Genomic DNA, 8,792 nt, shown 5'->3' with positions numbered 1-8,792 from the left:
AATCTATCAACCACCGGAAATTTTTCATGACTGGACCCTCGATTCCTCTTAAATAATGAGATGTACTCACCTTGTGGAGAATTGTTTCTAAACTTTACACGAATCCTTTATCGTGATTTAGATCACATGCAAATTTTGTTCCGATTTCTTGAAATTGAGAAAGCAACATAATCTTAGGAAAGGAATCCGTTGAACATTGGATGGCCCTGTGCCATTAGCAGCAACAGCGTAAAAAGGACGAAAATGGAATTTGCTAACATATTTTCACATCATTGACAAGCATAGCATCATGATTATAATAACACAAAGTATTGCTAAATTGCTGAGCAAGACTAAATTACCAAATGACATGATTTGCACTCCCCATGCCGTTCCATTGACGGCTTGCTCAGACAAGCTTGAAACTAAAGAACACAAAAAAATTGGCTACTACTCATAAGGAGGAACAAGCCAACTACTAAGACGATTCTGCTTGAACAAGAAAGGAAGAACTTCACGAGATCAATAAAGCATCGGACTGATTGATGTGGAGAATAGGCCTGTTACGCTCTTCTGAGTCTCCTCCTCAACTCGGCTACCTTCACTGCAACAATCACGTACACCATGTCTCTTTTACGATCCACATAGTCGAAGTAGGCGCGTCTCCAACTCTTCTTGTACACCAAACTGCCAACAACTCCCCAAAACCCAATTGCAAACCCGAACATTATGACAAGGTAGAACATCACCTTTTCAAGCTTACCTTCTTCATTGGCATCTTCTTCTGACGCTTGAGGGGCCTCTGCACCGGGGCATTTCTTTTGTAGAGGATCGCCACAAAGTAGAGGATTGTCGGCATAAATAGAAGGATCATCAAGGGTTTGGATTTGATTTCCTCTGGGAATTGGCCCCGTGAAGTTGTTGTGAGACAAGTTTAGTTTGCTCAGTGATGTGAATGCAGAAAAGCTTTGCGGGATTGTTCCTGAAAGGTGATTGTTCGAAAGATCTAGTGACTCGAGCGATTTCATGTCTCCAATCATAGTCGGGATGCCTCCAGAAAGAAAGTTGCGCGATAAGTTCAAGCCCCGCAATCCAGAAAGCAAGGTAAGCTCTCTAGGGATCGGTCCAATCAATTTGTTGCTCGAGAGATCCAAATTGACCATAAGCTGTAGATCAAGTGTTGTGTAGTCAAGGTCCACCCTTTTCACGACCTGCTCCACATGCTCTTGATTCCAATCCGTTGGAGCGGTCGCGTTCGGCCCAAGCACGAGTGCAGGAGCATAAGCAGGGGAGAGTGAGTTGCCTTCATCTATGCTTTTGTTCAGTTTCATCCCTTTCATATAGCCGAGACAATTTGGAATCATTCCTGTCATATTGTTCACTGCCAGATCCAATATTTGCAGCGCGGAGAGTAGGCATAACTGTGAAGGAATACTACCATTGAACACGTTTCCTCGCAGTCTAAGAATCTGTAGTAATGGAAAACTTGGTCCGATCCAATGTGCAACACTTCCAGAGATTTTGTTCTCTCCAAGATCCAATATCAGCAAGGTTCTGCAATAGTTTAGAGTCACAGGAATTTCGCCATGGAGACTGTTGTTGTTCAAGTGTAATGACGTCAGGCCGATTAGATTTCCCAAAGAAGTCGGTATGACTCCGGACAACATGTTGGATGATAAATCAAGGAGTCTCCAAGGGTTCTCTTCCAACACGTAGGAATTTCGCCAACTAATTCATTCTGTCCGAGGTGCAAGTCATACAGATCTTCCATCTCGCATATTGAGGTGGGTATTGAACCATTTAAGAGATTATCATTCAGATTCAAGGAATATAAATCAGGCATCGCTAGACCAATATTTTGTGGAATAGGTCCTGATATTAAGTTGTGAGAGAGATCTAATGAAGACAAGTCAGAAGGAAATTTCGGCAGAGATCCATTTATTTGGTTGTGAGAGAGATCTAAAAAACCCAGGTTGGAAGGAAAATTCGGCAGAGATCCATTTATTTGGTTGTAAGAGAGATTCAGGTAGAAGAATGACATGAGACCTAGCCAATTTGGGAGAGATCCTGAAATGGAGGCATTGGACAAATCTATGGATTCTGCGTCGACTTGCGTTCTCATCCATCGCGGAAATTCCATTCCAAACTCGCAAGACGCCATCCACATGTCCGAGAGATTGAAGGGTGGTATCCAGTCAGAATCCACCTCGATAGCTAAATGGTTGTTGCTAATATGTAAGGATGATAGCTTCGAGAGGTTGGAGAAATGGATTTCGGAAACTGTTCCTCTCAAGGAATTTGCTGAAAGATATAACTCTTCAAGATTTTGAAGTTGTCTGAGACTGTGTGGAATAGTACCATTTAGAAGATTGTTACTGAGATCTAAAATTGTTAAGAATTGCAATCTTCCCATTGCCTCCGGAATATTCCCTGTTAATTGATTATATGATAGGTCAAGCCTTTTCAGGTTTTTCAAGTGCACCAACCAATCTGGCAAAGGCCCCTGAAGAAAATTATTACTTATCTCCAGTCGCTTGAAGTTTTTCCCGATAAGCCCCGAAGAATTTCCCTCCACTGAAAATATCTCCCCATGAAGTTCATTATAGCCCAAATATAGTGACTCGAGGAATGAATTTTCCCTTAGGAAAGAGAACAACCCTCCTTCAATGCTTTGCAAGAGATTGTGTGCAAGATTGAGATAGACTAGATTTCTCAAGTTATCGAACCACCTTGATTCTGAAGAGTTGAAAAGGTTTGATGAAAGATCGAGGTGCCGGAGAGAAGTCATGTTTAGAAATATAGTGCTTTGGATGGGACCTTCAAAATGATTTTCTGAAAGATCGAGGTGCTGAAGATGAAGAGAAGTATAATTGGCCAAGTTGAAAGAGTTTGATGAAAGATCGAGGTACTGGAGAGAAGTCATGTTTTGAAATATAGTGCTTGGGATGGGACCTTTGAAAAAATTCCATGAAAGATCTAGGTACTGAAGTTGAAGAGCAATAGAATTGGTCAAGCTTTTAGAAGACAAGTGAAAGTTGTTAAGCCCACAATCTGATAGGCTCAAATGTGATAAAGATGGGAGTGTGCTGATTACTTGCATGAGGTCTCTAGATCTGTTAACATTTATGCGACTCATGTCGAGGTACCTTAATGCCCGAAGATGCGAAACCCATCGAATGTCATTAACAACACCTCTGCCAAAACCATGGAGATCGAGATGCTGGAGAGAAGTCATGTTTTGAAATATAGTGCTTGGGATGAAACCGTCGAAAAAATTCCATGAAAGATCTAGATACTGAAGATGAAGAACAGTAGAATTGGTCAATTGTTCATAAGACAAGTGAAAGTTGTTAAGCCCACAATCCGATAGGATCAAACGTGATAAAGATGGGAGTGTGTTGATCAACTGCATAAGGTCTCCAAATCTGTCAACATTTATGCCACTCATGTCGAGGTACCTTAATGCCCGAAGATGCGAAACCCATCGAATGTCATTAACAACACCTCTGCCAAAACCATGGAGATCGAGATGCTGGAGAGAAGTCATGTTTTGAAATATAGTGCTTGGGATGAAACCGTCGAAAAAATTCCATGAAAGATCTAGATACTGAAGATGAAGAACAGTAGAATTGGTCAATCGTTCATAAGCAAAGTGAAAGTTGTTAAGCCCACAATCCGATAGGATCAAACGTGATAAAGATGGGAGTGTGTTGATCAACTGCATAAGGTCTCCAAATCTGTCAACATTTATGCCACTCATGTCGAGGTACCTTAATGCCCGAAGATGCGAAACCCATCGAATGTCATTAACACCCACGCCATAATAACCATTGAGATCAAGGAATTCCAACTCGGTGAGATTTCCCCATTCATGAGGAACAGTTGCAAAAGAGAAAGAGTTGGACAAGTTAAGGTACCTCAACTGCTTCATGGAGCCGATGAATTTGGGCATGGACGCATCCATGAAAAAGATCCCGCTCAAGTGTAGGTAGTTCAAGTATCTCAAGTTGAGCAAAGAAGAGTTCAGTTCACTAGCTTTTGAAAAAATCCATGAGAACGAGTTTGAGAGGTCAGCTCCTTGTGGAGACAAGAATTCATCTTCCAGTAGTATAGTTTTTGGTAAGATTTGGAGCATGACGACATGTCCATTTGCTCGGTCACATGTCACTCCGGTCCATTGGCAACAATCTTCACCGTTCCAAGAAGAAATGAGGTTTGACTCGTCTAAAAGGCTTTGTCTGAATTGCAGCAGAGCATCCCTTTCTTCTTCAAAGCAAATGGAGGATGAGCTTTTGTTTCTGCACAAGCATAAACATGCATTGTCTAAAATTAACAACAGACTTACTAGTACAAGCACTTTCACACTATCATGTCCCGCCATGAATAATGTTGAAAATGAAAACAAAGGCTATATTGCACGTGAAAGCCACTCGATTAGGCTTCAAGTTTTTGGTTTGGGTGCATTTGTTTAAACTTTGGGAGGTTCATTTTGAGCGAGTTCTTAAGAGTATGCAAATAGCATTTATAGAGAGCAAGAGAATGAATGGCAGTGAATGTAATCAATTATTATTTTACATCGTCGGTGTACCGTGTATATCACGTGTGCACAATTTCATATACCATCTCAGTAATGGGAAATATCACTCGTTGTTTTAGTATTATCCTGCAGCATCCTTATGACTTGACTCCAAATCCATAATCTCCCAAAAAAGTCAAATTTAAGATCATCTCTTTAGATATTTGTGCTTATATTCAAAGATGTTCCTGCACGATTGCATGTCCATTACCATTGATTTGACTGGTGGAGTTAAGGCTTGCGTTGTGACAGGCATATGCCCCAAATAATTGATGAGGCAGTGTTATGATTTGAAAAATCACACTTTTAATGCATTAGCCAGGTGAAAACCCAAAAGGTTAATTGTATCCTATCATCGAGCAATGAAGGATAAAGGTTAGAATATGTGCAGATTGGATTGGGAAACATCAGGCGAAACCTTGACGATTAATGAATAAAATAAGCAAAGACCCACAATTAAATTGAAGTTAAAAAGTGATACGAAGATATTGAGGAACTTGGCTCTGATTAGATCGACGTGCTCACACTTTGGTAGGGCTGGACCACCTGCATGTTTGTGGAAGACTCATGTATGGCCAAGTTTCGCCGTGCAAGACCCGCAAGCACAAAGTTAAGTCTCGAGGTCCACGTCGTTATCTTATGCGACGACTTGGGTCTATAATGATTTGTTTGCATTTTCTCCAAAAGAAATGCAATTTCTAACAGACTTTTAATGAAATGGACGCTTCTCTCTCTATGAGTAAATCAAGCAACTTCCTGGACAATACATGCCGATGTTATGGACGGTGTAGGATCATTCTCTGTAAATGAATAGGAGGAAAAGGCTGGCTTTTGACCTTACATCAATTTCGTTTAACTGGTAGAGTTCATATTACTGCCCTTCCACACTGGAGAACTTCTACGGGTGTGTTCCCATCTCATACGAAATCATGCGCACCCGTGATTTACGTGCCGTGTGAGAAACGGATATCTAATAATTTCAAGGAATCTAATCATCGTTTTGATTTTCGATTGCAATTGGAGGTTTACATATTTCTTTTAATCGAAATTCGTGAAATTTAAAGTCCACGAATAACTCCAACTCAAGTCAACGTTTATCACTTTTCCATTAATCTCTTACTTCATCCTTAGGGTAGTCATGCCTCACTTCCTTGATTGAAGTTGACAAGAGAGGTGTTCGCCTTTGCCCATCGCTGTAAGCCAATAACATCTTCCCTCAGTCATATCAATGTGGAAAACCCGCAAGACCCGCAAGCACCAAGTCTTGAGGTCCTTGTCCTCATTCTTCCATATCCTTTTTCTCCTGATTTTTATGTGTCCATATTTATCTAGTTTGCATTTTTTATTTTTTGATAAGCAAATATCGTGTATTTTTTGTAATCCCATACTGTTCTACAAATGTCCCTGTGGAGCATATAATGTCCCAAAACCCAGTAAAAAAGTAAAAAGGTAAAAAAAAACCCATGTCCTCAACTATCATACACACTCTAATTTATAACAAGATCCCAATTGTCCTGAAAGTTTCCCCAATTTTCAAATAGACCAAACAGCATCAGAACAAACAGCAAGAGCAAAAGCAAGAAACTAGATATAAATGCGATGAAGTCAAAGAATTAAGGGCTGGATACACATTGTGGGAAGTACGGAGCAGAAGCCAATACATTCATCCAGGGAGATCACCAAGAGACAATCCAAGTCCGAACCCATCAATATATCTAGTTGAACCCACATTTACTAAAAAATTTAAGCCAATGAGTTATGTATCAACTAGGATATATTAATTACTCCAAACATATTAATTCTCCGACGTGAGACGTTCTAACATAACTCACATATACATCTAAGCACATTACCATATGCATTAGAACAATCGCACCTTTAGTAAAATGTAACATTGCCATATATAAAAGAGACTAGCAGACTTTCTATTTGATGAGCAAGTCGAAAACAATCTCCTTACCACCAAACTCATTTGATCGCTCGTGTCAAGAATGTGACAAGGCCCAAATAATATGTGATTAAGTCCTGCACATCACGTCGGCCGTGATTAAGTTCTGAAATAGAATTGGTCTATGCATTTGTATGTCATATCATGTCTCGATACATGGTTGGACAATGAGTATAAAATCCACACCACAATACAACAAGAGTTACTAGGATTGTTACTTGCTACATGGAGAGAGTTATTGCATGCAAAGCCAGGCAACTCGGCTTTTACAAATTCTTTTTTGGGCTAGTATGCTTTATCAAGTGAGTTTTGGCATTTTTAGATAAAAAAGAAAATCAGAATTTTTAAAGGGATATATGGGTGTGTTCCCATCTGATACGATATCTGCACACTTGTGATCTATGTGCCATGTGCGGGACGCATGTATGCATCTATCGCATCTAATAATTCTGGGATTCTAATTATCGCTTTGGTTGTCAATTGAAATGGAAAGTTTACTAGTTCCTTTTTATTAAAGTTTGTGAAATTGGAAGTCCCTGAATATCTCCATGTCAAGTCAACGTCACTTTCTCGATTAATCTCTTCGTTCATCCTTAAAGCTAGTCCACTATTCTCTCTTTGTTTTTTGTCCCAGCGTGAGGCAGCTGTCCTAGCAGAGTAGTCATGCCTCACTTCCATAGATTGAAGTTGAAACAGAGGCGTTCGCCTTAGCCCACTGCTATAAACCGATAACATCAACTTCCTTTAGTCACATCACCCTGGATAACCCGCGAGACCCGCAAGCACCAAGTCTAAGTCTTGAGTTCCATGTCCTCATTCTAACAGTAACAAATCCTTTTTCACCAGATTTTTATGTGTCCATATTCATCTGGTTGCATTTACTTCTTTCTTTCATAAGCAAATATCGTGTATTTTTGTTTTTCATAATCCCAAATTGTTCTACAAATGTCCCAGTTGAGCTTATAATGTCCCAAAACCCAGTATAACACGATCCCAATTGTCCTAGAAATGTCGCAAAGTTTCAAAGAGACCAAACAACACCAGAACAAACGGCAAAAGCAAGAAACTAGATATTAAGGGGATGTATGCCTAATTCGGCCATTACACAGAATATTTATAATGGATTTTTTTAGTATAAAATCATATTTCTTCTGCACTGTGCATCTAAGGGGTGTATATAGATGAAGAAATGATGAAAATGTGCAAGAGGAAAAATAACTTAAGCAGTCGATATCCCGAGTATCTCTTTTAGCTCGAAAGAACAAGGTCTCAAATGATCTCTTCATCAAAGGATGATGCAATCAAGGACTTAAGGGCTGGATACACATTATTATGAAATCATGTCCTCCTTCCTTTTATAACAAATGTCAGAAGTTTCAAGTTTCTGTGGCACGAGGGCCTTATTATTAGTAAAATTTTATTTGATGAATTAACAAGTATCAATCAAAACATACGACTTAGTAGGAAGGCTCTCTCTAACTTGGCATAGTAAAATATTACTCTCGGAACATGACTATTATAGTATGGTGTGCACCTAAAAACTTTTTAAAATGTAAAAGTATTGATAGATGGAATCATGTACAACATCAAAAGTTGCAAGTAACCTGCACTGATTCAAGTACACAACAACACGTCTATCGTCCTTTTAAATCGTTGCGTAGTCTGATTTTTAGATTTATATCAAGATTTTAACACCCATGCTTAAAAGTTAACATAATAAAAAAACTTACCAGCATTTTAGAGTTACAAACATTAATATGTCGAATTATGAACTTTTCTTCGATTAAATTTACCAACTTCTTTATGAGTTATTTACCACCATGTCTTGGGCGTGAGGGAGAGCACGAGCACGAGAGGTTCCACTTTTAATGTATTAGCTAGATGAAAACCCAAAAGGTTAATTTTATCCTATCATAGCGCAATGTAGGATAAAGGTTAGAGTATGTGCAGATTGGATTGGGAAACATCAGGCTAAAACTGAAGATTAATGAATAAAATAAGCAAAGTCCCACGATTAAATTGAAGCTAAAGAGCGATACGAAGATATTGAGGAACTTGGCTCTGATTAGACCCATGTGCTCGCGGTTTGGTGGGGCTGGACCACCTGCATGTTTGTGGAGACTCATGTATGGCCAAGTTTTGCCGTGCAAGACCCGCAAGCACCAAGTCAAGTCTCGAGGTCCACGTCGTTATCTTATGCGCCTACTTGGGTCTATAATTATTTGTTTGCATTTTCTCCAAAAGAAATGCAATTTCTAACAGACTTTAAATGAAATGGACGCTTCTCTC

At 39.5% G+C, this 8,792-nt stretch overlaps 1 long non-coding RNA gene and 1 pseudogene across 1 annotated transcript; both read right to left on the bottom strand.

Moving 5' to 3' along the window:
- Positions 1-259: 259 nt before the first annotated feature.
- On the bottom strand, positions 260-3,154 carry LOC115663497 (receptor-like protein EIX2; annotated as a pseudogene).
- A 950-nt stretch (positions 3,155-4,104) lies between these two features.
- LOC130135360 (uncharacterized) lies at positions 4,105-4,494 on the bottom strand. The gene is made up of 2 exons (XR_008814772.1): positions 4,325-4,494; positions 4,105-4,245 (listed from the first exon to the last, which is right to left on the bottom strand). It is a non-coding gene; the product is annotated as an uncharacterized LOC130135360 (long non-coding RNA).
- Positions 4,495-8,792: the final 4,298 nt, after the last annotated feature.

Source organism: Syzygium oleosum, unplaced genomic scaffold, assembly GCF_021117445.2.
Source record: "Syzygium oleosum isolate NSW1041296 unplaced genomic scaffold, Sole_v2.1 Sole_v2.31, whole genome shotgun sequence".
NCBI classification, from domain to species: Eukaryota; Viridiplantae; Streptophyta; class Magnoliopsida; order Myrtales; family Myrtaceae; genus Syzygium; species Syzygium oleosum.
The sequence above is the reverse complement of the archived record's forward strand: the minus strand, read 5'-3'. Positions and strand labels throughout refer to the sequence as shown.